This window comes from Sus scrofa, chromosome 1 (genome assembly GCF_000003025.6).
Source record: "Sus scrofa isolate TJ Tabasco breed Duroc chromosome 1, Sscrofa11.1, whole genome shotgun sequence".
In the NCBI taxonomy this organism is placed as follows: domain Eukaryota; kingdom Metazoa; phylum Chordata; class Mammalia; order Artiodactyla; family Suidae; genus Sus; species Sus scrofa.
The window spans coordinates 236,285,999-236,308,720 of NC_010443.5; the positions used below are offsets into that span (position 1 = coordinate 236,285,999).

Consider the following 22,722-nt stretch of genomic DNA (forward strand, 5'->3'; position numbering starts at 1 on the left):
CATGGCATATGTAAATTCCCAGGCTAGGGGTCAAATTGGACCTTTAGCCGTTGACCTACATACACTACAGCCATAGCAACACAGGATCCAAGCTGCGTCTATGATCTGTACCACAGCTCACAGCAACGCTGAATCCTTAACCCAGTGAACGAGGCCAGGGATCAAACACCCACATCCTCACGGATACTGTGGATTCTTTTCTGCTGCGCCGCAACAGGAACTCCCTCACTTTAGTCTTATAACCAAAGCAAATACAGCATCTGGCACACAGAAATGGTCTTTGCTGCCACCCACTAGTGAGGCAGTCTCAGTGCTCTTACCAAGCACCTTGAGCTGGACTCATCTAAAGTCTATTGGAAAATGTGTCACATCCTGGAAAAGGCTTTTGACTTGGCTGAGGAGTCTCAGGGACTATGACCCCTCTGCTGAGACTAGGTCCAGACTAGAACCTAGTTCCTGGGGAGCAAGACTTTGATGGTTTCTAGCAGTCATGCTTAGGAGACGTGTGCTTAAAAGATAATATTTCCTTGAAGGGCAACTAGGCGTCCCTCTCCTCTTTCTCCTTCCTCCCCCACCCTGTCTCCACAACTGGCTGTGGTAATACAATCTAGATTCTTCTCATAGCCTACTTCACTGTGCATATGCGGCCATTTATTTACAGCTTTTGACAGTCTGATTGGATAGCAGCTTACCAGCATGCCTCAGTCCACTGCCTTGGGGGAGGGGAAGCAGAAAACACTCTGGCCTTGCTTTCTGGAGCCTAGGAGCCAAAAGGAGCAGCCAAAGGAAGAGCAAAGGGTTGACCACACTGAATAGTCAAGGAGACGCATAGGGGCCTTTTTTTTTTTGTCCCAGTTGACTTGCTTCTGCAAATATACCCTTGAGAGCTATCCTCCAAGCAAAGCAGCCCACGCTGAACTTTTCAGCACCCACCCAGATATACTGTTTCCTGCTTCTTGCTACTCACTGCTCACCTACACCTAGCATTAGGGACTTTATCTCTCCATCCCTTTATCCACTGCTGCATCCTCCATTCCCTCATCTGAAGAAGTCAGTGTTTCAAGGTAGGAACTAAATCTTTCCTAATTCTCTAGAGTTCTTCTCTCTCTTCCTAACCTAATCCTCAAAAGAGGTAGGGTTTATAGCAAATTCTCAATCTTTAGGAACTTCTAACTACAGCAGTTAGAAGCCAGGCACTGGAAGTATAAGAGTGTGTGTGTGTGTGTTTCTGTGTATTTATGTTGGAAGGGGGAGGGTGAGGAGGACATTGTTTAGCACACTGCATAGGAACCTTCCCTTGGGTCCAAGGTTTTAATTTGACTTAGTTTATAATTAGAGCTATAAAGGACCTTAGGAAGTCATCTGATTTAGCCTCTGCCTTTGAACAGGTGCTATGAGTTGAACTAAGGAAGGAAACAAATGATTGATCTAATGGAGGAAGGTTTACACTTGCTGGCTGAATTAGTGAAAGAGAATATTTTTCTAGGTACAATCCCTTTTAATCAGAAGGAGACCTTGGGACAAAGCTGAGTTTATTATTATCATATTTTTATGGAATAAAGGAAAGCAACCCTTTACAGCTCAGTGAGGGTCAGTGGCTGCTAACTTATTCTTTTCCTGGGTATAATCCTAGTGCTGCAATCTCCATTTAATGATTTGGGGCCTTGGGGGCTTTAGGCACAGCTGAGCCTGAGAAGTAAAAGGCTTAGAACTTGTTGGGGCTCCACCTATAGATGTTTTGTTTGTGATTTGGGTGACATTAAAGGCGCTTGCACACTTCCAGTTCATAAGGGAGAAGATAATCTTGGGAAAAAGAAGATAAACCGGAGTTCCCGTCATGGCGCAGTGGTTAACGAATCCGACTAGGAACCATGAGGTTGCGGGTTCGGTCCCTGCCCTTGCTCAGTGGGTTAAAGATCTGGCGTTGCCGTGAGCTGTGGTGTAGGTTGCAGACGCGGCTCGGATCCCGTGTTGCTGTGGCTCTGGCGTAGGCTGGTGGCTACAGCTCCGATTCAACCCCTAGCCTGGGAACTCCATATGCCGCGAGATCGGCCCAAAGAAATAGCAAAAAGACCAAAAAAAAAAGATAAACCCACACCAGGTGGTGCTAGGTAAAGAGTCCATTCTGTTTCATAGCTAGGCCTCTCCTAGAGTATGTGTGACTTTGGGGTGTGGACTTTTAGCTGAATCTTTCAGCTAAAACATTTGAGAAGACAAAAGCAAAGCAAGTTCTGTGCTTTGAAAGAAGACTCTAGTTAGGGAGGCCTGATAAGGAAGCAACTGGGTGTGTCTGGGACAGCCTTTCAGGGTGGGCCTCTTCCAACACACTCCCAGCATGCTGGCTGGAGCTCACTTGGAGTCCAAAATAACCTAATAGCAGTTCAGAATAGTGGCCTCCTTAGCTAGGAGCAGCTACACATAACCCAGAGGAAAGATAAATGTGCTCCTGAATGTTGGCTCCTATTCCATGTGTGGAATCAGATGCCTGATGCCATAGCCAGGTGCTCTCAGGCACTAACAGCCTGTTTATTCTCCTTGCAACTCAGCCCACACACCTACGGAATGACTATTACCACCAATGCTTCAGTCTCCAAATTCTGTCTGCACCTCTCACGCATTTGAGAGACAAGTACTTACTTGTCTTGTAGCAAATTCAGTCTCCCCTAAATGTCATGACCTATAAAGACATAGAACCTTGGCAGGCATGGAGGGTAATTATACAAACTGATTTTTCTGAATTCATGTAGAAAGTTCATTTCCATGCTCTGAAGTCTGCTGTTAATGCAGTTAATTGACATCATTATCCAAACATATTTGATTCGAGAGCCATGAGAAAGATGATTTCTATCAGTTAAATAAGTGTCTTTGGGGGCCCTCACAGTGGAGAGAGGGAGTTGGAATGTATGAGGCTTTAGGCCTCCCCTACTTCAACCAGAGTAGCTCTGTTTTATGTATTGGAACTGAAAAAGTTTGAAACCACTACTCTAACCTTTATCTCACATCCTGAAACATATTTCTTGCTGTGCTAGCCCTCTCCAGAGGCATGTTGGCAATGACTTAAACAAAATTATGAGCCCCTCAAGTTAGGCTCGTACCCCTAAACATCTAGCACAATGCTTTATACACAATAGGAGTGTGTATTCAGTGGATACTTCTGGCTTGATTATTTGATTGATTGATTTACTGACTGACTACTGAGATGATACTGATTAATGGTATCAGGCTGCTTCTACATCCAATCGGTATATGTAGTAAATCTTGGGGGGGGGTTTGTTTGTTGCATTTTAGGGCCACACCTGAGGCGTGTGGACGCTCCCAAGCTAGGGGCCAAATTGGAGCTACAGCTGCCAGCCTATGCTGCAGCCACAGCGATGCAAGATCCAGGCTGCATCTGTGATCTACATCATAGCTCGAGGCAACAGCGGATTCTTAATCCACTTAGCGAGGCCAGGGTTGAACCCACATCCTCATGGATCCTAGTCGGGTTTGTTATCTGAGCCACAAGTGGAACTCCCAATCATAGTTTATTTTTATTCATTATGATTTGAGCACTCTGACCTTTCCTACTGAGAATCAGTCATGCAATCTGAGGTGAAACATGGCCCAAAGAAGTTGTTTTGATGTAGACAATACCTGGTTAGGTCAACACAAGCAAAAGGACTTCCTGCTGATTTCCAAAGGTGAAAGGTGAGCAGAGTGGTTATTGGGAAAATCTAGGGACAGATATATGCCAAGATCACATAGTCTTAACTATTTTTTACTACTGCTTACTTTTGCCAAAAATTACCTGCCTGAGTTGTTTCCAAAACAATTCAATGCCTTGATTATGGGAAATGCATTCTTTTTCTCTGCTAAGCTACACTTAAAACATGCATATTTTTCTGTAGCCTCCAGTATATATCTACATATCTTTTGAAGGAGGGGAGATTGGTTTTATTTTGTTCTTAATCAATTTATGTTTTATAAATATATAATTAGTTTTTAAAAAGTCAAGTAATAGAAAAATAACATTAGTGGGAAAATTGGCAAAGTCCATGTAGTCTTTAAGTTTAGGTAATAGTAATATACTCAATGTTGATTTGTTTTGACAAATGCTCCATTATTACGTAAGATGGTAGCGTTAGGGGTACTTGTTGGAGGACATACAGGAACACTCTCAACTATCTTTGTGACTTTTCTAAAAATTACTCCAAAATAAATAGTTAATTTTTAAAAGTTTATACATAGCAATAAAGATATTCGCAATGGAAAGAAAGCCAAATAGTGCCGAATCTGAGACAATGAACATCAAAATCAATAACATCAACAGTAGATTGTGATCCATTGAATTAAAAAAGGAGAAGCCAAAAATCTGTACTGATACCAAAAAAATAAATAGGAAGGAAAAGGGAAATCATTCCTATATTAGAATGCCAGCTAATAAATGTAGAAAGAATGATAGAAAGAAAATCATCATTTTCAACTCACAGTAAATAACTGATTCAAGCAAAAGTTATCAGTGGATGCTGGAATTTTTAAAGAGATACAACAATGCATTACATTTCTATAAAACTTATAAAATTTATAGAGCAATTTCACACACTGTTTTGAGTAGGCTACTGTTCACATCTATAGCAGGAGATATTATGCATCTCCCCTTAGCCTCCACATCCTCTTTTTCACCTAGTGACTCCCTATAAAATAGCCTGGTCCAGGCATAAGAATGCTCAGTAGCTAGTGATTATAGTCTTATATGTTTTAAATTCACCACCCCCAGATTTCTCTCATAATCTCTTGCTAATTGCTTATCTTTGAGATTTTATCCTTTAAAACATTTCACACATAGCTGATTTGTAATCTGTATCTGACATTCTTAATATTTGAAGTTCTTAATATTTGCAGTTTAAATCTATTTATTGGTTTCTTTTATTCTTCATGATATCTTATTTACATACACATTTGTAATCTTTCATGAAACTACTTTTTGCTTGCACTTTAATTTTGAGAATCCTATTAACTTTAGTTGGAGATCTTTTCCTCCAAAAGTTGGGAGGAACAGCCAACCCTGGATTATTTGAACTTACTTCAGGGGTCTCAGACTAATGTGGGAGTCTTGGGTTTAGCCTTATAGTGGTCCAAGGCTTATCATTCTGACCAGAATGGAAATGCTTTGGGAAATTCTTGTCCTCCTCCTTGCTTATGCCACATCTCATTTTTCCCCTTTTGGGTGGGGGAAGTAGCCTTGGAGATTTTTCCTATTTACTGTGAGCCTTGAAATGCTTTAAAAAGTCTATGTCACAGTTTCCATTGTGGTTCAGCAGATTATGAACCCAGCTAGTATCCATGATGATGCATATTCGATCCCTGGCCTTGCTTGCTCAGTTGGTTAAAGAGCTAGTATTGCTGTGAGCTATGATGTAGATTGCAGACGAGGCTCAGATCCCTAGTGGCTGTGTTGTAGGTCAGCAGTTGCAGCTCCAGTTCCACCCCTAGCCTGGGAACTTCCATACACTACAGGTGCTGCCCTGAAAAGCAAAAAACCGAAAAGTATATGTTATACAGGATGTAGTTTTTTTGTAGTGGAAGGGACTCTCTTAATATCTTGTTCACCATAATGCAGAAACAGAAGTCTTTCTGTACAATTTGATATACTACTTTTGTGTTGTTTGCTTAAGGTCTTTTTAAGTAAACTTTCATTATAAACATAATTCTTATGGTTCCATTATATTCCATTGCATGGTTAGACCACCATTTAATTAGCCATTTTTCTATTGAATATTTAGAATGTTTTCAAATTTTTGCTGTTGCAAATAAGACTGCAGTGAACATCATTGTGGTTTTGTAAAGTAGATCAGGGAGCTGAGGATATAAAGAAACAGCATATACTACTCAGCCATAAAAAAGAACAAAATAATGCCATTTGCAGCAACATGGATGGAACTAGAGACTCTCATACTAAGTGAAGTAAGTCAGAAAGAGAAAGACAAATACCATATGATATCACTTATATCTGGGATCTAATATATGGCACAAATGAACCTTTCCACAGAAAAGAAACTCATGGACTTGGAGAACAGACTTGTGGTTGCCAAGGGGGAGGGGGAGGGAGTGGGATGGACTGGGAGTCTGGGGTTAATATATGCAAACTATTGCATTTGGAACGGATAAGCAGTGAGATCCTGCTGTATAGCACTGGGAACTATATCTAGTCACTTGCGATGGAGGATAATGTGAGAAAAAGAATGTATGTGTGGGAGTTCCCGTCGTGGCTCAGCAGAAACGAATCGGACTAGTGTCCATGAGGACTCAGGTTCAATCCCTGGCCTCTGTCAGTGGGTTAAGGATCCCTCGTTGCTGTGAGCTGTGGTATAGGTTGCAGATGAGGCTTGGATCTGGCGTTGCTGTGGCTATGGTGTAAGCTAGCAGCTACAGCTCCTGTTCAACCCCTAGCCTAGGAACCTCCATATGATGCAGGTGCAGTCCTAAAAAAAAAAAAAAAAAAAAAAGTATATGTATATGTGACTGGGTCACTTTGCTATATAGTAGAAAATTGAACGAAGGTTCAATCCTTGGCCTTACTCAGTGAGTTAAGGATCCAGCATTGGCCTGAGCTGTGGTGTAGGTTGCAGATGCCGCTCGGATCCCAAGTTGCTGTGGCTATGGCATAGGCCAGCAGCTACAGTTCTGATTCAACCCCTAGCCTAAGAACCTGCATATGCCATGGGTGCAGCCCTAAAAAGATTAATTAATCAATCAATTATTTAATTAAAAATAAATAAAATGGCCAAGACTTGGTAACAAATGAGTTGCACAGACGATTAGTATCGAAAAACTTCAGAAGATGTTCATGGTAAAGAAAAGCTTCCATATGTGGTAGATACCTAAAAAAAAAATAATAATAATAATAAAAAGTCAAGGAAACTAGGGAAAGCACAGAGATACTCAGATATTCCTAATGGAATGAGCCAAAACTCAGAATTCAGAATCAATTCAACCTGTGATGGATCATGGATGGATAAGTAGGAAGGAAGGAACTTTGAATACCACATTAAGAAATTTGGACTATCCTACTATAGGCATTTGGGAGTCAATGAAGGCTTTTTAGTAATAAGGTGACATACTGAAGGTAGTACTTTGGGGAGATTAGTCTTGTGTCAGTATTAGGATAGTTGAGAGGAAAGAGCCAGGATGAAAGCAAGAAAACTGGTTAAAAGACTATGTAATAATTCAGAGGAGCAGTGATACAGGTCTGAAGTAGGATGATAGGAGTAGGGATGGGAAGTTGAAAGGCAATGTAACAAGTGGTTTGGAACACTGACTTTAGAATCAAGCAGTTCTGTGTCTGACTCCCAGATCAGACCTCACTGACTGAGTTACCTTAGGAAGTTTATTCAATATCTCTGGGCCTCAGATTTTTTATCTATAAAATAGAGATAATAAAGGAGTTCCCGTCGTGGCGCCGTGGTTGATGAATCTGACTAGGAACCATGAGGTTGCGGGTTCAATCCCTGGCCTTGATCAGTGGGTTAAGGCTCTGGCGTTGCCGTGAGCTGTGATTGGGTCACAGACTTGCCTCGGATCCTGCGTTGCTGTGTCTGTTGCGTTGCTGTGTCTGTTGCGTAGGCTGGTGGCTACAGCTCCGATCAGACCCTTAGCCTGGGAACCTCCATATGCCGTGGAAGCGGCTCAAGAAAAGGCAAAAAAGACAAAAAACAAACATAAAATAGAGATAGTAATACTTATCTATAATACAATAATACTTATCCATAAAATAGAGTGGTTGTATCGATTAAATGAGTTAATTAAGTGCCTAGCATAATAGTTGGAATGTAGCAAAAGCACAATAAGTTTTTAGATCAGTGCCTAAAACATTGGAAGGAGGATTCAGCATGACTTGCTGTTTGAGCATGAAGGGAGAATGCAGATGATTCTTATATTTTCAGTTTTGTGTTAATGGTGATAGAAAGCTGATTTGAAATAGAGAAATTAATTTGGTTTTAGATGTGTTGAATTTGAGGTAATAATGAGAAATATTAGAGAAGGAAGGCTATTGAAAAATTGATTCTGGAAGTTTAGGAAGAGTGTAAGATTTGGAAATAAACAGCATAATGGGAGGAGCTAAACACTTCTCAGGTTGAAAAGACTTCCGATCTGAGCCCTGCTGTAAATCTACACTTAAATATAAGCCAGGTATTGTTATATTAAACAGTGAAGGAAGAATGATCTAGGGTTGTTGTTATGGAAGCCGAAGGGAAAGGAGAGTTTCAATAGGAGAGGATGGCTAAGTGTCAGGCAATTTGATGTATTATGAGTTTAAAAATTAGAATTGCTGGAGTTCCCTTCATGGCTCATTGGTTAATGAACCCAGCTAGGATCCATGAGGATGCAGCTTCAATCGCTGGCCTTGCTTAGTGGCTTAAGGATCAGGAGTTGCCGTGAGCTGTGGTATAGGTCACAGACTCGGCTCACATCCCGAGTTACTGTAGCTGTGGTGTAGGCTGGCAGCTGTAGCTTGGATTCGACCCCTAGCCTGGGAACTTCTATATGCTGCAGATGCAGCCCTAAAAAGCAAAAAAAAAAAAAAAAAAAAAAAAGAATTAGACTTGTTTCAGACATTTCAAGAATTAATTAAAAGAAGACAGACTTCTGATTTTTTAGAAATGATTAAGGAGAAAGTAGAATTAACATAGCCCATTCTTTTAAGAATTTTGGTATTGGGAAAAAAAAAAAAAAAAGGAAGGAGTTGTCTGGAGTCCTTGAATTGATATGGCAGTGATCCCTTTGCTTTCTAGTACATTTGAGTTTTCACTACCTAACCCCCACCCCCATCCAGTTACAGAGCCTTTAAAGACTTCTGCCTCTGTGGAGCTGAGCAGTACCATTACTGCTGAAGCTTCTCCTTTTTTTTTTTTTTTGCTTTTACTTTTTTAGGGCAGCACCATGGCATATGCAGTTCCCAGGCTAGGGGTCAAATTGGAGCTGTTGATACTGGCCTACACCACAGCCACAGCAACTCCAGATCCAAGCTGTAGAGCTGCATCTGCAACCTGCACCACAGCTCATGGCAATGCTGGATCCCCTACCCACTGAGCATGGCCAGGGATGGAACCCACAAACTCATGGATACTAGGATTCGTTTCTGCTTCGCCACAATGGGAACTCCCGCAGCTTCTCTTTTTTTTAACAGCTTTATTGAGATATAGTTGTCATCTGTTTGACCATTTTAAGTATACTATTCAGTTGTTATTAGTATATTCACAGAGTTGAGCAACCATCACCATAATCTAATTATAGAACATTTGCATGATTCCAAAAAGAAATCCCATACCCAGTAACAATCATTCCCCATTTTCCCTTCCCCCAAGACCTGGCAGCCACTAATCTACTTTTTGTCTACATAGATTGGTCTAATCTGGGCATTTCATATCAATGTAGTCAAACAATTTGTGGCCTTTTGTGTTTTGCTTCTTTCACTTAGCATAATGTTTTTCAAGGTTGATCCATGTTGCAGCATGTTTAACTGCTTAATTCCTTTTTATTGCCAAATACTCCATTTTATGAATATACCACATTTTATTTATTCATTCGTCTATTAATGGACATTGGATTGTTCCCAATTTTTGGATGTTGTAAATAATGCTGCTGTGAACATTCATATACAAGCTCTTGTGTGAATATATGTTTTCATTTCTTGGGGATATATATCTAGGAGTAGAATTTCTAGGTCACCTGGTAACTCTATGTTTAACATTTTGAGGAAGTACCAGACTTTTCCAAAGTGATTGAACCATTTTACAGTCCTCTCAGCAATATATGAGGGTTCTAATTTCTCCACATTGTCATCAATACTTGTTACTTTTTTATTTAGCCCTTGTATTAGGGGGATATGATATCTCATTTTAGTTTTGATTTGCACTTCCCCAATAAATAATAATGTTGAACACTTTTTCATGTGCTTATTGACCATTTGTACAGTCTCATTTAGAGAAATGTCTATTCAAATCCTTTGCCCATTTTTAAATTGGATTATACATCTTTTTATCCTTGAGTTGTAAAAGTCCTTTATGTATTCAGGATAGAAGTCCCTTATCAGGTATTTGATTTGCAAATATTTTCTTCCATTCTGTGGATTGTCTTTTCATGATCCTGATTGTGTTATTTAAAGCACAAAAGTTTTAAATTTGTATGAAGTCCAACCTTTCTGCTTTTTTCTTTTGTGTACTTGTGATATCATATCTAAGAATGCATTAATTTAAGGTCATGAAGAGTTATTCCTGTTTTCCCTAAGCTTTCTTTTAATAAGTCTTTTTTTTTTTTTCCTACATGAACAGCAGGGGTCTTCTCTTCAGCTTTTTGAGTCAGATCTACCCACTACTCACTTTTGTTGACACTCTCACTCTTTTCAGACTACTCTTATTCAATAAGACTTTGACTAACCATCTTCTATAAGCCAAGCACTATGTTAGGTATTATAGGAAACACAAAATAGAAATGATACTGTCTTTTAAGCTCTGGGTATTGGAGATACAAAGCTGAATATAACTTGGACTTAATGGCAGTCTAGAAGAGCCATTAAGGTGGATATGAAAAAAAGAACATAATCATGTCAAGTGATTTACCTAATCACTTAAGTAAATCTCGAATGATTTACTTAAGCAAAACCTCTCATGAACTGATGTTAGTTTCTGGTGAAGTTTGCATTGATAATAATAACTGTATGCTCTTTTTTATGAATTGATGGTGATAGTTTTGATGTAAGGGGTTTGGGGGTTTGTTTTTTTTATTATTTGGCAGTATAAGAAATTGACAATCCTGTATTGATCCCCTGACATTTGTGGGATTTTTTTTTCTTATCCGTAAAATCTACAACCCGCAGCCATGGTTCAGAAGACAAAGATTGTTTTCTGACTTCAGGGTGATCAGTGAAGACTTGGACGAGTTGATCTGGACCTTGTAGGTTTTAGTTACATGCAAAAGAATCTAAACAGAAGCAATAGACTAGAAAGAGTTCATAAACAGGTTTGAAGGACTACATGATTGGGGAGTGGGAAGTAATGTTAGGTAGAGAGCAAGCAGACAACCAAGACAGAAGATGTTGAAAGCCGGAATGCGAAGTTTGAACTTGATTCTCTGGGTAATGGGACACCACTAAAAGGGTCAGGAGAGTGACCTGTTGAATTGAGATGGGGCTTTAGGGTAGTACTGGATCCGGCAATACTAAAAGGTAAATTGCAGGTGAGGAGACTCATTAGGAAGCAGTTGTGGTTTATAATGTGATGGTATTTATATATTTTTTCTAGTCAGGAATAATTTGATCTTTTCATCAAAGCCCTATAGATATTTGGCTGTAGTTGGTAGAAAGTAAGTGATGATATGGTCTCTGATGTGGTGAAGTAAGCTAAGTGCTGAAAATATGATAAGCTGTCACCTTTTGTAGGCAGGTGGAAACAGTTCCTAAGTAGCAGCTCTCCAATGTAACACATGGCTTATGCAAATTTCAGGGACAAAGACCCTGGGTCCAGAGCTCTTACTGGAACTCCTAACACTGGTCTTGGAGAGTGACCTTATGCTAACCTACAGTTGCTTATCCAACCCAACCCCCTTTGAGGTCTGTTTCAGCTAGAAGGCAAGAAGTCCATTGACACCTTTCAACATCCCTGAGGAGATGTTAGTTTTATGAATGGCAACCCCGTTCTTTAGTCCTCGTCTTCATTGTTTCCTGCTTTGTAGGATCAAGGGACCATGGCCCCTCAAACACATCAAGATTGGAGATAGATTTTTGGGTCTTTAGCCACTTCAGTTCTTCTCTCTACAACACAGTTCATCTCAGCATATTGTCAGTGGGCACTAGGGAAATAGGGAATAGAAACAACGATAAGGGAAAAGAAACACCTCTCTTCTGGATCCTGAATGGTGGTGGCTGATGTGATCCTAGCCAGTATACCTAAGGCTTCTTTTTAGGGACCCAAAATCCAAGGACTTGGCTGTGGAGTCCAAATAGTAGTCAATATTAGAAGGAGCCCTGTCTATGCAGGGCTAATGCTTGGGGACTAAGCCCAGCTTGAGACCATCTCTCTATTCAAGGATGGCAGCAGGCAGCAGTGCCATGAACTGGACAGAGACAGTGCTGCTACTTACTGTGCAACTTACTGGCTGTGGCTTCTCCAGTGTTTACTGATTCCACAGAACTGGCATGGAACCTGAGAAGGGTGGAACAGGGAAGGGGTGGAAGCCTCTGTAGGTCTACACACAGAACTGAGATTTTTCTTTGGCCTAGGGGAGACCACCCCTTTTCCTTAGCATTCCTTTCCCTAGGAAAACAGGCTTCCTGCCCCCTGGCCTGACTGAATGGACACTGCCTCCCACAGGTCCAGGTGGACCCTACTCAGCACTGACCAAAAACTGATGTAGATGAATGGGGAAGGTTCTGCTCCAGCCACACTTGCGGGCCCTCTGAAGATCCAGAGAACTGAATTGGACCCTGTGGTATGAAGGGGGCCTGTAACCAGCTTGATTCTAAGGCTTACTCTGCCCTGTATGTAGAAGCTTGACTTTGGCCCAGTCTCTCTCTCTCTTTTTTTTTTTTTTTGGCTTTTTGGCTTTTCAGCTTTTTTTAGGGCCACACCCATGGCATATGGAGGTTCCCAGGCTAGGGTTCTAATTAAAGCTGTAGCTGCTGGCCACAACCACAGCCATAGCAACTCAGGACCCAAGCCGTGTCTGTGACCTACCCCATGGCAACGGAGGAATCCTTAACCCACAGAGCAAGGCCAGGGATCACACCCTCAACCTCTTGGTTCCTAGTCGGGTTCATTTCCCCTGTGCCACGATGGGAACTCCCCAGTCTCTCTTTTTTTTCTGAGACAGACCCTATTTCTCTGAACAGGCACACCCTAGAAATCTCTGTTGGTGGAATGATGACTGGTCCCTAGGGCCTCCCTTCAGGGCTTCAGGAACCTCCTCTTAGGCTGGCTGCTCCACCCTGAGGCTAGTCTAGAATCCTAGTGAAAGGAAAAAGCTGGAAAACAAGAAGTCATTCAGAGTGGGTGAAAAGAGGAGGGAGAGGTTTCTGGCTAAGATCTAAAAGGAGGGGCCTAAGGAAGGAAGGAAGCTCTAAGCCTCTGCCCAGACTCTTTCCCTGAGACTCCTAGAGACAAGAGGGAAGCTAGGCCCAGCTCTCTCCCTATTTTTCTTTGCCGCTTTGAGAGTTCTCCTCTTCTAGCACTGACTGCCCTCTGTGTCTGACTCCTTTCTCTACCCTCCCCCTTCCCCAGGCTAAAGGGCCCACAGGGACTGACAGGGAGGGAGGCTGAGCGGCTGTACTGTGGGCACGCCTGCTTCTTTCCCTTCCCCCTTCCCTTAGCAGCAACGTCACCGCAGCACCAGCAGCAGCGGCAGCAGCAAGGATACTGGGGCTGGGATTGCGCAGCCTCCCTGCATTAGCAAGGATGCCATTGTATTAGCAGAAATCAGATCTTAGGAAATCTGCCCAATTCCCCCTGTGTGGTCCTGTGGAACAGTGCCTCACCTCGAACTGTCAAGGTAGAGCTTGGTTGGAGTGCAAAAGGAGCGGAAGCCTCCGGATACAGCTCAAGGCTCCTTTCAGAGGTATGGCTCAGCGGAGCTGGGGGAGGGGCAGGGCAGAAACGCTGGAATAACTGATCAGCACATTTGGGCCCTGGCTTCTGAGGGTTGGCTTTGTCTTTATAAAAGAGAGAGAGTGAGAGCGAGCATAGGAGCAAACATTAGACAAGCTCATCCATGCATACATTTGGGCTGTGGTGCAGAGATGAGGAAAAGCCGAGGCTTGGGCTAATTCTATTTTGTCAAGAAGTGAAAAGATTCCCTTCTTCCTTTCTGAGCATTTCTAATGAAGCTGCTATAATGTGGGTCAGGATAGAGAGGGTCAGATCTAGAAACAAAGGCTTAATGGGATGAGACACCCCTACAGCTACTGTAAGTTTATGGGGGACGTGTAGAGATCTGCACAGCTTTCAAGAGGAGGAGCTGGGAAGCATTGAGCCCATCCCTTCCCTCCATACACATACATACATGTACATAGACACACATACCATATCTTTGGGGGCTATGGGATAAGGATAGAATTGAATAAGAAAGAATGTTGACCAAGAGGATCCACATTATGGGAGAAGGGGTAGGGGAGGGGGAACAGTCACTGTAACACCCAGGACACCTGACCTGTTATAATCAGTCTTCATGTACAGACTTAGATTCCTAAAAGGAAAAGACCTAAGCATAAGCTGATACTCCCGAATCCACCTCCTGCTGTCTTCCCTTCAGTCCTGTCAAGAGAGAACCCAGGCAGGAAAAGGGTTATCAGTCCTACTGAGGCTCCCCATCAGACCTCAGGTCAAGGTCAGATTGCTAGAGAATAGCAACTGAGTATCCACTGTCTTCTCTGGCCTCCTTCAAGAGGCCAAAGAAAGAGGCAAGGGATTCTGTGACTGGCAGAAAGATGCTGATGACCAAAGCAAGGGAAACCTTTCTCCTGGAGTTTAGAACATCATCTTGCGCAAAGTTACCCTATTGCTAGTCAGATAGAAAGCGTTCTTTAAATTTCCATTTCCATTTCCATTGATTACCTTGGGAGGATTCAAAAACATATGCTTATAGGAGTCAGTAGTAGTTCCATGTTGAGAAAAGGTGGTTGGGAAATACATTGAAAAGTTGTGGGAGGATGTGAGTTCCCAGGAAGCATCTAGGAATGTGAACTACAGAGCAGTGGGAAGGGGGCATTCAGGACCGTGAAAGGGGCAGAGAGGTAAGGGCTGGGAACCGGGGCAGGAGGTGAGATTGAAAAGTATTAGAGCATGAGACAGTAATATGAAAGAGACTGTAGGTTCATAGGATAACCAGGTGGGTTAATACAGACTATGTAAGTGAAAACCAGAGTGTGGGCCTAGCCAGGAAAGGTAGAAAGCATCTGCTTTAAATGCAGGGACTTTAGGAGTTCCCATTGTGGCTCAGTGGAAATGAACCCGACTGGTATCCATGAAGATGTGAGTTCAATCCCTGGCCCTGCTCAGTGGGTTAGGGATCCTGCGTTGCTGTGAGCTGTGGTGTAGGCCGGCAACTATAGCTCTGATTTGACCCCTAGCCTGGAAACTTCCATATGCCACACCTGTGGTCCTGGTAAATAAATAAACAATAAATGCAGAGACTTTAGGAAGAGGGTGTGGCCCTGATCATTTTCTTTGGGGGGGCAGTTTTAGTGGAAAGAATTAAGAATTGGGCAGACCTGGGCTTGAATCCATCTCAGCTGCATAATTATGGGCAAACTACTTATACTTGCTAAGCTTCAGTTTTCTCATCTGTAAAATGGGAATGATTACGCCTGCTTTAAAGGATTATAGTGGAATTAGAGATGGTATATGGAAACCACCTTACATGTGAGTGCTCAGTAAATGATCGCTAATAAATAATACTATTATGATAGGCCAAGAGACACCTATTTGGGATGAAGACCAGGGAAAGGCCTCTCATGGAAAGCTTTACCTGATTCCGGAGAGCTAGACTTCATAATTTTATGCTGGATGAGCCCACCACTTCTGGTGGGCAGAGCTGAGCACCTTCTTCTACTTTCTTCCTATCTGCATTCTCTATTCCTTCCCCATCGTCATCGCCCATGTTTTTCCATTTAATCAGGGTAGAAAAAGTCTGAAATGAGTTCTTCCACCTCACTGTTTCCTCATCACCTTTACTAGAGCTCACGGGCCACAATATTAAACTTGTGTTATTATAGAACACATCACTCCTGGGGGAGAAATCTAAGAGCTATACTCTCAGTAAATGTATTCTGTGGTGTTTGAAATCAAGTCAGGTATACAGTATACTCTCATTACATTCCTAACTGATCCAGAAAAAAGGTCAAAAGTTAGGATTCCTGGAGTTCCTGTCATGCTTCAGCAGAAACGAATCTGACTAGCATCCATGAGGATGCAGGTTCTATCCCTGGCCTCGATCAGTGGACTAAGGATCTGGCATTGCTGTGAGCTGTGGTGTAGGTCACAGGCACGGCTCAGATATGACGTTGTTGTGGCTGTGGTATAGGCCAGCAGCTACAGTTGCAGTTTGACCCCTAGCCTGGGAACCTCCATGTGCCACAGGTACAGCCCTGAAAAGACAAAAAAAAAAGTCAGGATTCCTGAATCTTGACTTAATTGTCATTTATCTACTGAGAAGTCTTAGGCAAGTCATTTCTTTTTTTTAGGTGTTGATTTCTTTTTTTTTTTTTTTTTTTTTTTTTTTGTTAAATGAAAGTTGTTCTGCCTACTGTAGTGGGTTGTGAGGATCAATAAGATGACATACATAAAAAAGTGCTTTGGATGTTCCCTTGTGGCACAGTGGGTTAAGGCATTGCTGCGCCCATGGTGCAGGTCACAACTGGTTTGATTTCAGGCCTTGGAACTTCTGTATGACATGGGCATGGCCACCAAAAAAAAAAAAAAAAAAAAAAAAAAGTGCTTTACAAAAAAATAAGAAAGTCTGGGGGGCAAAGCATGAGTGCAGGGCCTCATGAGACAGCTGCAGAATTTCACCCTAGTTGGTTGAACTGGAATTGTCATGGAGAAACTATTGGCAGGATTTCCCTTGGTTGTGTGGAGATCAGGGAGGAATAAGACCTTCTCTGAGTTACAAAATACAAAATAAAATTGAATCAATCAGTAAAAGAGCACTTAAAATAGGATTCAACATAACCTAAATATATAAGCTAAACCTATACAGCATTTAGAAAAAAAAAGAACATTTCTTTTTGATCTTGGTATAGGCAAAGATTTCTTAGGACAGAGAAAGCTTTAACCATAAAAGAAAAAAAAACAGTTAAGCAGGACTTCATAAAATTAAAGTCTTCTATTAATTAAAAAACACCATTAAGAAAACAAATGGGCAAGCCACATTTGAGAAAAAGCCACTAGAGAAAATATTCTCAAGACATATATCTGACAAAGGACTTGTACCCAGAATACAACTGAATAATAAAAAGATAAATCAATTTTTTCAATGGGCAGAGTAGATAACCTACTGTACCTACCATGTTCCAAGCACTATACGTGGGTTCTAGGCACACAGGGTTGACTATATCACAGTTTCTGACCTTGAGGAACTGCGCTCTCCTCTGGGGACAGATATGTACGTATAATGTAATAAACTGTCAGTGCCCTTCAGTCAACGGTTTGTCATCACCCTCCATATCCATTTGTGCTTTATCCCTAGTTTAGAGAATCAGCTTTCCAGTCTGTGTGTTGCTATATTTCTCCACTTGAATGTGTATATATATTACCCAGTCATTGGGTTTTGGGGGCCAGAATCATAAATTCTTATGTCTGTATACTTGTGAATGCCTCTTGAAAATGGTGCTTTAAGGTGGAGTATTCACTGAAGATCAAGTGATGGCTGTAGGTACTCCTAAAATTACTCCTGTGTGTACAGGGAAGTTCTCTATGCTCCATTTAGTCCAGGCCTCAGATTATGGCCTGGACCCTGGGGAACCCTGGTACTATATGTCATGGGAAGCCCCTTTCCCAAGGTCTAAACCCTCAGTATCTGTACCACTTTTTAAAAAAACTGTTTAGGAGTTCCCTTCTCCTGGGTAGTGATTAATTCATGAGAGCAGTAGCACAGTGGGAATGAATCCGCTAGAAACCATGAGGTCATGGGTTCGATCCCTGGCCTTGCTCAGTGGGTTAAGGATCCAGTGTTGCTGTGAGCTGTGGTGTAGTTTGTAGATTCAGTTCGGATCCCAAGTTGCTGTGGCCATGGCTCTGATTTGACCCCTAGCCCGGGAACCTCGGTATGCCGCAGGTGCAGCCCTAAAAAGAAAAAAAAAAGTCTGTTTAAATTATGTACACAATAGATATTATTAGAACATATAAATGAAAAAAAGAATAAAATCAAAAATTATCTTGGAGTTTCTGTGTTTTCTGGTACAATAGGATCAGTGGCATTTTGGGAACTCTGGGACACAGGTTCAATCCCAAGCCCAGCACAGTGGGTTAAGGATCATGCATTGCTGCAGCTGTGGCTGAGGGGGCAAGTGCAGCTCAGATCTAATCCCTGGCCCAGGAAATCTGGGAACTCTATGCTGTGGGGCAGCATCTCCCCCCAAAAAAAGTCAGGAAAAAAAATTCTAGAAAATTCCAAAATGTTAAACTTGAATTTGCCATTCCCTGGTAGCTATTTTCATATTTACACAGCATTTACATTGTGTTAGTTATTATCAGTAATCTGAAGGTGATTTAAAGTAAATAGGAGGATGTGTGTAGGTTATATGCAAATGCTATGCCATTTTATATAAGGGACCTGAGCAACTCTGGGTTTTGGTGTACGCTTTCAAATTTTCTTTCATGCATTTTGCTGTGGTTTGAATGTCTGTGTCCTACTCACCCACCCCCCACCACCATTCATATGTTGAATTCTAACTCTCAAAGGTAAAGGTAGTAAGAGCTAGTGCCTTTGGGTAGTGATTAGCTCATGAGAGCAGCACCTTCCTGAATGAGATCAGTGCTTTTATAAACAGGCTCCAAAAAGATCCCTTGTCCCTTACACCATGTGAGGACACAGGTGGAAGGTGCCTGCTATGAACCAAGAAGTAGGCTTTCACCAGAAAGCAACCGTATTAGCACTTTAATCTTTATCTTGGGCTTCCTAGACTCCAGAACTGTGAGAAATATATTTCTGCCATTTATAAACCATCCAGTCTGAGATATGGACCACAGCTATGGCAATGCTTGATCCTTAACCCACTCTGCCAGGCTGGGGATCAAACCTGCGCCGCCTCAGAAACAACACCAGATCCTTAACGTATGGCACCACACCAGGAACTCCATGTTCTCTACTTTTTAAATTGATCAGTTATTGGAATTTTAGAGTGTTCCCAAATTTCTGTTATCCTTGTGGTATGAGTTCAAAGTTTTCTTGGGAAAGGAAGAAAAGATATAGGGAGGGGTGTAGGAGAAGTTACCTCATGTACCTCATAGCAAAACTTTCTAAAAATCCTTTACAAAATCCCTCTCTATAAAAGCCCCATACTTTGGAGTTCCCATTGTGGCGCAGCGGAAACATATCCAGCTAGTAACCATAAGGTTATGGGTTCAATCCCTGGCCTCGCACCGTGAGTTATGGATCCAGAGTTGCAGTGAGCCGTGATGTTTGAGCTGTGGTGTAGGTCACAGATGTGGCTCAGATCCTGCTTTGCTGTGGCTGTGGCGTAGGGTGGCATCTGTAGCTCTGATTCATCCCCTAGCCTGGGAAGCTCCGTATGCCACAGGTGTGGCCCTAAAAGCAAAAACAGAACAGAACAAAAAGGAATTCCCATCATGGCTCAGTGGTTAATGGATCCGATTAGGAACCGTGAGGTTTCGGGTTCAATCCCTGGCCTCACAGAGTGGGTTAAATATCCGGTATTGCCATGAGCTGTGGTGTAGGTTGCAGGTCCTGCTCGGATTCTGCATTGCTGTGGCTCTGGCGTAGGCCAGCAGCAGCAGCTCCAATTTAACCCCTAGCCTGGGAACCTCCATATGCCATGGGTGCAGCCCTAGAAAAGACAAAAAGACCAAAACAAAACAAACAAAAAATCTATACTTTAAGACAGCTGTTTCTCTCTTTTTTCATTCTCATCTTGTCTCTGCAAATACCCATTCCTCTCCACTGCTAAACACCCTCCTTACCTCTCCTTTCTTCTATCTAAAAACTTTTAATCTTTTTTCCTATTTAAAAATTATTTTGAATAATAGCTTTGTTAAGATAAAATTCATATACCATAAAATGCACCCTTTTATGAAACTGAGACGTAACTTACTATCCCATAAATTCTGGAGTTTTGATTTTATTCACAGACTTGTGTAACCATCGCCACTAGCAGAACATTTTCATCACCCTGAAAAGAACCTACATACCCATTAAGCAGTCAGTCCCCATTTTCCAGTCCTTCAGTCCCTGGCAGCCCCTAATCTTTCTGTTTCTGTGGATTTGCCCATTCTGGACATTTCATATAAATGGAATCATTCAACATCATACAAAGAAGCCTTTTTTGACTAGCTTCTTTCACTTAACTTTTTGAGGTTCAGTCATGTTGTAAGCATGTATCAGTACTTCATTCCTTTTGTTGCTAAATAATAATTCTATCATATATACCATATTATGTTTATTCATCAGTTGATGGACATTAGAATTGTTTCTACTTTTTTGGCTACTGTGAATAATGCTGCTATGAATATTCATATACAAGCTTTTGTGTAAATGTATGGTTTCATTTTCTTGAGTATGTACCCAAGGAGTAAAATATCTGAACCATGTGGTAATACTCTGTTTAACATTTTGAGGAACCGCCAGACTGTTTTTGCAAAGTAATTGCACCATTTTACAATGTCTCCATCCTCACCAGCGTTTGTTATTGTCTTTTATCTCAGCCATCATAGTAGAAGTGAAGTGGTATTTCAGTGATATTGAGCATCTTTTCATGTGCTTATTGATCATTTGTATGTCTTTGGAGAAATGTCTGTTCAGGTTCTTGGCCCAATTTTTAATTGAGTTGTATACTTTTTATTGTTGAGTTTTAAGACTTCTTTATTATTCTGTCAGAAGTCTCTTCTCAGATACACAATTTGCAAATATTTTCTCTCATTCTGTGGGTTGTCTTTTCACTTTCTTAATGGTCTCCCTTGAGGCACAAAGGTTTTCAATTTTTATGAAATCCACCTTAACTATCTTCTCTTTTTATCACTTGTAATTTTGGTGTCTTATCTAAGAAACTATGCAGTCTTAATCTCAATCCAAGATAACGAATTTACTCCAGTGTTTTCTTCTGAAACGCTTAGCCTTCTGGCTCAGTGTAGGTAGCCTTTCTAGTTTCTGTCTTTCTACCCCTTACCCCAGTCAATACTCAGAGGCTTGAAAGTCCAACAGAGGAGCCTTCCTCTCAGAAAGGAAAGGAGGAAGAAAAATGGTAAATACTTGCTTTTTAATTTTAATGTAACAACACAATATATTTCAGTTTTGCGTCCCTCACACGTGTATTTATTAGCCTTTTGAATTTTTTCTCTTACATGTCCTTGAGCATGTATGGCTTGCCTAGCTTTTTACTGTACTCCTCATGAAGAACTATGATCCTGCGATCTAAATGAGTTACGCATTTAAAAATTGGTGAAAGGGTTCCCCTTGTGGCTCAGTGGGTTACGAACCCAACTAGTATCCACGAGAATGAAGGTTCTATCACTGGGCTCACTCAGTGGGTTAAGGATCCAGCGTTGCTGTGAGCTGTGGTGCACGTCATAGACCAGGCTCAGGTCCTGCACTGCTGTGGCGGTGGTGTAGGCCAGCAGGTGTAGCTCCAATTCAGCCCCTAGCCTGGGAACTCCCATATGCCACAGGTGCAGCCCTAAAAAGCAAAATAGGAGTTCCCGTCGTGGCGCAATGGTTAACAAATCCGACTAGGAACCATGAGGTTGCGGGTTCGGTCCCTGGCCTTGCTCAGTGGGTTAACGATCCGGCGTTGCCGTGAGCTGTGGTGTAGGTTGCAGACGCGGCTCAGATCCCTCGTTGCTGTGGCTCTGGCGTAGGCTGGCGGCTACAGCTCCGATTAGACCCCTAGCCTGGGAACCTCCATATGCCGTGGGAGCGGCCCAAGAAAAGGCAAAAAGACCAAAAAAAAAAAAAAGAAAAGAAAAAGAAAAGCAAACTAATAATAATAATAAATAAAAATTGGTATAATGGTTCAGCTAAATGATGGAGAACTTAGGCAGTAGGAGGTTTAGACTCATGGTAGGTTGAAGGGAAATGACAGGAATGATAAGAGAAGTAAATGAATTAGGAGAAATGGGGTATGAGAAGTCTGAGCAAGTGAAGCCTTCAGGGACCTGAACTTGGTAGCATAGGAGACTAGAACTCCAGGAAGTCATTCTGCCATAGTCCAGCCAAGAAACCAAAGAAGCTCAGAATGGGTTCTGTGTAGCAAACTTGACCTTTACCTATCAAAGGTAAAACTGGGAAGAGAAGATTTTTTTAGAGGACTTTTGTAGTAAAAGTTGTGGCTAAAACTGGGCAGAATGTGGGCATTTCAGAAAATCTATAGCCTGAGCTAGATAAATATTAAGAGTGATGTTAAGAGTGATACAAAAGATAAGAAGAGACTCCTACCCCCACTGAGAAGAAGTCATACTTGCAATCTGATGCCTAACTCAGTCTCTGTATTCAAGAACTCCAATACAGCAGTAGGGAGAGTGAAGATCCTTGGCCCATAGCATTAGAGAGGGACAGGTATTCTGAGGCTCAGAGGAGGAGAAAAGAGGTCCAAGAAGACATAGGCATCAGATGATAGTGCATTAAAAGTACATTTACTTTTATTGTAAATTTAAGCTTATTGCTATGCATTCATGATATCTATTTGTGATTTTCCCCCTTATCTGTAAACATGCTTACTGTAGATATATCTAAGGCATCTCTGTATCCCCTGAGTGCCTAGCACCCTTTCAGATCACTTAGATGGTTTTTTCCTAGTTATGTCATTATTCTTACTTTTTTTTACTCAAAATTAGTCATTGTTTACTGCTAAGAAAGAGGAGATAGTGCTGTCCCTGAGATCCCCAGACCTTCAGATGTGGCATTAAAATGGGCCTGGCCTTTTGTTGCAGGCGGATGATGGTGAACTTAAAATGAAGGGGGAACTCAAGAGCTGGACCTGTGCAGTGCAGAAAGTGTGCCCCGTCTGGGGAATTCCCTCATGGC

The 22,722-nt window shown here is 41.8% G+C and overlaps 1 protein-coding gene across 5 annotated transcripts in view; it reads left to right on the forward strand.

Moving 5' to 3' along the window:
* RUSC2 (RUN and SH3 domain containing 2) overlaps window positions 1-22,722 on the forward strand; it is a 57,044-nt gene that overhangs the window by 20,084 nt on the left and 14,238 nt on the right. Inside the window, exon 1 of one of the 5 annotated variants that reach the window (XM_005660220.3) lies at window positions 12,737-13,587. The exons of 3 other annotated variants lie outside the window; for them this stretch is intronic. The gene's annotated coding sequence lies outside the window, so the exon portion shown is untranslated. Of the gene's footprint in view, window positions 1-12,736; window positions 13,588-22,722 lie in introns of those variants that run through there. One more of the 5 variants, XM_021065618.1, reaches the window with a different exon arrangement.